We start from the raw sequence: 5,000 nt of genomic DNA, 5'->3' as shown, positions 1-5,000 counted from the left end.
AGGTGCTGTATGCTCTTTTGCTCATTCACTTAGAAACTGAAATCTTGCAATATGCACAAGTAGTCCTTCATGAAAGGGGCTGGAAGCTGTTTTCATTTTGACACGAGAGAGAGAGACCACCTTGCATTGTCAATTGCCAAATCTGTATATGGATAAGTAGCCTATGGTTGTCAACTTATTTCGTACGGCCACACCAGCCTGGCAACGCCCCATCTCGTCTCATCTCGGAAGCTAAGCAGGGTCGGGCCTGGTTAGTACTTGGATGGGAGACCGCCTAGGAATACCAGGTGCTGTATGCTCTTTTGCTCATTCACTTAGAAACTGAAATCTTGCAATATGCACAAGTAGTCCTTCATGAATGGGGCTGGAAGCTGTTTTCATTTTGACACGAGAGAGAGAGAGAGAGAGAGACCACCTTGCATTGTCAAATGCCAAATCTGTATATGGATAAGTAGCCTATGGTTGTCAACTTATTTCGTACGGCCAAACCAGCCTGGCAACGCCCGATCTCGTCTGATCTCGGAAACTAAGCAGGGTCGGGCCTGGTTAGTACTTGGATGGGAGACCGCCTGGGAATACCAGGTGCTGTATGCTCTTTTGCTCATTCACTTAGAAACTGAAATCTTGCAATATGCACAAGTAGTCCTTCATGAATCGGGCTGGAAGCTGTTTTCATTTTGACACGAGAGAGAGAGAGAGAGAGAGAGAGAGACCACCTTGCATTGTCAAATGCCAAATCTGTATATGGATAAGTAGCCTATGGTTGTCAACTTATTTCGTACGGCCAAACCAGCCTGGCAACGCCCGATCTCGTCTGATCTCGGAAGCTAAGCAGGGTCGGGCCTGGTTAGTACTTGGATGGGAGACCGCCTGGGAATACCAGGTGCTGTATGCTCTTTTGCTCATTCACTTAGAAACTGAAATCTTGCAATATGCACAAGTAGTCCTTCATGAAAGGGGCTGGAAGCTGTTTTCATTTTGACACGAGAGAGAGAGACCACCTTGCATTGTCAATTGCCAAATCTGTATACGGATAAGTAGCCTATGGTTGTCAACTTATTTCGTACGGCCACACCAGCCTGGCAATGCCCCATCTCGTCTCATCTCGGAAGATAAGCAGGGTCGGGCCTGGTTAGTACTTGGATGGGAGACCGCCTAGGAATACCAGGTGCTGTATGCTCTTTTGCTCATTCACTTAGAAACTGAAATCTTGCAATATGCACAAGTAGTCCTTCATGAATGGGGCTGGAAGCTGTTTTCATTTTGACACGAGAGAGAGAGAGAGAGAGAGAGAGAGAGAGAGAGAGACCACCTTGCATTGTCAAATGCCAAATCTGTATATGGATAAGTAGCCTATGGTTGTCAACTTATTTCGTACGGCCATACCAGCCTGGCAACGCCAGATCTCGTCTGATCTCGGAAGCTAAGCAGGGTCGGGCCTGGTTAGTACTTGGATGGGAGACCGCCTGGGAATACCAGGTGCTGTATGCTCTTTTGCTCATTCACTTATAAACTGAAATCTTGCAATATGCACAAGTAGTCCTTCATGAAAGGGGCTGGAAGCTGTTTTCATTTTGACACGAGAGAGAGAGAGAGAGAGAGACCACCTTGCATTGTCAAATGCCAAATCTGTATATGGATAAGTAGCCTATGGTTGTCAACTTATTTCGTACGGCCATACCAGCCTGGCAACGCCAGATCTCGTCTGATCTCGGAAGCTAAGCAGGGTCGGGCCTGGTTAGTACTTGGATGGGAGACCGCCTGGGAATACCAGGTGCTCTATGCTCTTTCGCTCATTCACTTAGAAACTGAAATCTTGCAATATGCACAAGTAGTCCTTCATGAAAGGGGCTGGAAGCTGTTTTCATTTTGACACGAGAGAGAGAGAGAGAGACCACCTTGCATTGTCAATTGCCAAATCTGTATATGGATAAGTAGCCCATGGTTGTCAACTTATTTCGTACGGCCAAACCAGCCTGGCATGCCCGATCTCGTCTGATCTCGGAAGCTAAGCAGGGTCGGGCCTGGTTAGTACTTGGATGGGAGACCGCCTGGGAATACCAGGTGCTGTATGCTCTTTTGCTCATTCACTTAGAAACTGAAATCTTGCAATATGCACAAGTAGTCCTTCATGAAAGGGGCTGGAAGCTGTTTTCATTTTGACACGAGAGAGAGGGAGAGACCACCTTGCATTGTCAAATGCCAAATCTGTATATGGATAAGTAGCCTATGGTTGTCAACTTATTTCGTACGGCCAAACCAGCCTGGCAACGCCCGATCTCGTCTGATCTCGGAAGCTAAGCAGGGTCGGGCCTGGTTAGTACTTGGATGGGAGACCGCCTGGGAATACCAGGTGCTGTATGCTCTTTTGCTCATTCACTTAGAAACTGAAATCTTGCAATATGCACAAGTAGTCCTTCATGAAAGGGGCTGGAAGCTGTTTTCATTTTGACACGAGAGAGAGAGACCACCTTGCATTGTCAATTGCCAAATCTGTATATGGATAAGTAGCCTATGGTTGTCAACTTATTTCGTACGGCCACACCAGCCTGGCAACGCCTCGTCTCATCTCGGAAGCTAAGCAGGGTCGGGCCTGGTTAGTACTTGGATGGGAGACCGCCTAGGAATACCAGGTGCTGTATGCTCTTTTGCTCATTCACTTAGAAACTGAAATCTTGCAATATGCACAAGTAGTCCTTCATGAATGGGGCTGGAAGCTGTTTTCATTTTGACACGAGAGAGAGAGAGAGAGAGAGACCACCTTGCATTGTCAAATGCCAAATCTGTATATGGATAAGTAGCCTATGGTTGTCAACTTATTTCGTACGGCCAAACCAGCCTGGCAACGCCCGATCTCGTCTGATCTCGGAAGCTAAGCAGGGTCGGGCCTGGTTAGTACTTGGATGGGAGACCGCCTGGGAATACCAGGTGCTGTATGCTCTTTTGCTCATTCACTTAGAAACTGAAATCTTGCAATATGCACAAGTAGTCCTTCATGAAAGGGGCTGGAAGCTGTTTTCATTTTGACACGAGAGAGAGAGAGAGACCACCTTGCATTGTCAAATGCCAAATCTGTATATGGATAAGTAGCCTATGGTTGTCAACTTATTTCGTACGGCCAAACCAGCCTGGCAACGCCCGATCTCGTCTGATCTCGGAAACTAAGCAGGGTCGGGCCTGGTTAGTACTTGGATGGGAGACCGCCTGGGAATACCAGGTGCTGTATGCTCTTTTGCTCATTCACTTAGAAACTGAAATCTTGCAATATGCACAAGTAGTCCTTCATGAAAGGGGCTGGAAGCTGTTTTCATTTTGACACGAGAGAGAGAGAGAGAGAGAGAGACCACCTTGCATTGTCAAATGCCAAATCTGTATATGGATAAGTAGCCTATGGTTGTCAACTTATTTCGTACGGCCATACCAGCCTGGCAACGCCAGATCTCGTCTGATCTCGGAAGCTAAGCAGGGTCGGGCCTGGTTAGTACTTGGATGGGAGACCGCCTGGGAATACCAGGTGCTCTATGCTCTTTCGCTCATTCACTTAGAAACTGAAATCTTGCAATATGCACAAGTAGTCCTTCATGAAAGGGGCTGGAAGCTGTTTTCATTTTGACACGAGAGAGAGAGAGAGACCACCTTGCATTGTCAAATGCCAAATCTGTATATGGATAAGTAGCCTATGGTTGTCAACTTATTTCGTACGGCCAAACCAGCCTTGCAACGCCTGATCTCGTCTGATCTCGGAAGCTAAGCAGGGTCGGGCCTGGTTAGTACTTGGATGGGAGACCGCCTGGGAATACCAGGTGCTGTATGCTCTTTTGCTCATTCACTTAGAAACTGAAATCTTGCAATATGCACAAGTAGTCCTTCATGAAAGGGGCTGGAAGCTGTTTTCATTTTGACACGAGAGAGAGAGACCACCTTGCATTGTCAATTGCCAAATCTGTATATGGATAAGTAGCCTATGGTTGTCAACTTATTTCGTACGGCCAAACCAGCCTGGCAACGCCCGATCTCATCTGATCTCGGAAGCTAAGCAGGGTCGGGCCTGGTTAGTACTTGGATGGGAGACCGCCTGGGAATACCAGGTGCTGTATGCTCTTTTGCTCATTCACTTAGAAACTGAAATCTTGCAATATGCACAAGTAGTCCTTCATGAAAGGGGCTGGAAGCTGTTTTCATTTTGACACGAGAGAGAGAGACCACCTTGCATTGTCAATTGCCAAATCTGTATATGGATAAGTAGCCTATGGTTGTCAACTTATTTCGTACGGCCACACCAGCCTGGCAACGCCTCGTCTCATCTCGGAAGCTAAGCAGGGTCGGGCCTGGTTAGTACTTGGATGGGAGACCGCCTAGGAATACCAGGTGCTGTATGCTCTTTTGCTCATTCACTTAGAAACTGAAATCTTGCAATATGCACAAGTAGTCCTTCATGAATGGGGCTGGAAGCTGTTTTCATTTTGACACGAGAGAGAGAGAGAGAGAGAGAGACCACCTTGCATTGTCAAATGCCAAATCTGTATATGGATAAGTAGCCTATGGTTGTCAACTTATTTCGTACGGCCAAACCAGCCTGGCAACGCCCGATCTCATCTGATCTCGGAAGCTAAGCAGGGTCGGGCCTGGTTAGTACTTGGATGGGAGACCGCCTGGGAATACCAGGTGCTGTATGCTCTTTTGCTCATTCACTTAGAAACTGAAATCTTGCAATATGCACAAGTAGTCCTTCATGAAAGGGGCTGGAAGCTGTTTTCATTTTGACACGAGAGAGAGAGACCACCTTGCATTGTCAATTGCCAAATCTGTATATGGATAAGTAGCCTATGGTTGTCAACTTATTTCGTACGGCCACACCAGCCTGGCAACGCCTCGTCTCATCTCGGAAGCTAAGCAGGGTCGGGCCTGGTTAGTACTTGGATGGGAGACCGCCTAGGAATACCAGGTGCTGTATGCTCTTTTGCTCATTCACTTAGAAACTGAAATCTTGCAATATGCAC

At 47.1% G+C, this 5,000-nt stretch overlaps 7 non-coding genes and 8 pseudogenes across 7 annotated transcripts in view; all 15 read left to right on the top strand.

Annotated features, from left to right (window-relative positions):
- Positions 1-14, top strand: part of LOC146250490 (5S ribosomal RNA) — a 119-nt gene extending 105 nt beyond the window's left edge. Inside the window, exon 1 of the ribosomal RNA XR_014733765.1 lies at positions 1-14. This exon is cut by the window's left edge and continues 105 nt beyond it. This is a non-coding gene — a ribosomal RNA (5S ribosomal RNA).
- A 166-nt stretch (positions 15-180) lies between these two features.
- On the top strand, positions 181-299 carry LOC146250489 (5S ribosomal RNA; annotated as a pseudogene).
- A 176-nt stretch (positions 300-475) lies between these two features.
- On the top strand, positions 476-594 carry LOC146250488 (5S ribosomal RNA; annotated as a pseudogene).
- Positions 595-776: 182 nt separating this feature from the next.
- LOC146250487 (5S ribosomal RNA) lies at positions 777-895 on the top strand. Its single transcript, XR_014733764.1, has one exon. It is a non-coding gene; the product is annotated as a 5S ribosomal RNA (ribosomal RNA).
- Positions 896-1,061: 166 nt separating this feature from the next.
- LOC146250486 (5S ribosomal RNA) lies at positions 1,062-1,180 on the top strand (annotated as a pseudogene).
- A 192-nt stretch (positions 1,181-1,372) lies between these two features.
- On the top strand, positions 1,373-1,491 carry LOC146250485 (5S ribosomal RNA). Its single transcript, XR_014734055.1, has one exon. It is a non-coding gene; the product is annotated as a 5S ribosomal RNA (ribosomal RNA).
- A 176-nt stretch (positions 1,492-1,667) lies between these two features.
- LOC146250484 (5S ribosomal RNA) lies at positions 1,668-1,786 on the top strand (annotated as a pseudogene).
- A 172-nt stretch (positions 1,787-1,958) lies between these two features.
- Positions 1,959-2,076, top strand: LOC146250483 (5S ribosomal RNA; annotated as a pseudogene).
- A 170-nt stretch (positions 2,077-2,246) lies between these two features.
- LOC146250482 (5S ribosomal RNA) lies at positions 2,247-2,365 on the top strand. Its single transcript, XR_014733763.1, has one exon. It is a non-coding gene; the product is annotated as a 5S ribosomal RNA (ribosomal RNA).
- A 456-nt stretch (positions 2,366-2,821) lies between these two features.
- LOC146250481 (5S ribosomal RNA) lies at positions 2,822-2,940 on the top strand. The gene has a single exon (XR_014733761.1). It is a non-coding gene; the product is annotated as a 5S ribosomal RNA (ribosomal RNA).
- A 170-nt stretch (positions 2,941-3,110) lies between these two features.
- Positions 3,111-3,229, top strand: LOC146250480 (5S ribosomal RNA; annotated as a pseudogene).
- Positions 3,230-3,407: 178 nt separating this feature from the next.
- On the top strand, positions 3,408-3,526 carry LOC146250479 (5S ribosomal RNA; annotated as a pseudogene).
- A 170-nt stretch (positions 3,527-3,696) lies between these two features.
- On the top strand, positions 3,697-3,815 carry LOC146250478 (5S ribosomal RNA; annotated as a pseudogene).
- Positions 3,816-3,981: 166 nt separating this feature from the next.
- LOC146250477 (5S ribosomal RNA) lies at positions 3,982-4,100 on the top strand. The gene has a single exon (XR_014733467.1). It is a non-coding gene; the product is annotated as a 5S ribosomal RNA (ribosomal RNA).
- Positions 4,101-4,558: 458 nt separating this feature from the next.
- LOC146250476 (5S ribosomal RNA) lies at positions 4,559-4,677 on the top strand. Its single transcript, XR_014733466.1, has one exon. It is a non-coding gene; the product is annotated as a 5S ribosomal RNA (ribosomal RNA).
- The last annotated feature ends 323 nt before the right edge of the window (positions 4,678-5,000 follow it).

The sequence above is a fragment of the Hypomesus nipponensis genome, chromosome 19, assembly GCF_054491055.1.
Source record: "Hypomesus nipponensis isolate SF chromosome 19, ASM5449105v1, whole genome shotgun sequence".
NCBI lineage: Eukaryota > Metazoa > Chordata > Actinopteri > Osmeriformes > Osmeridae > Hypomesus > Hypomesus nipponensis.
This window is presented reverse-complemented; position numbering and strand designations above follow the sequence as displayed.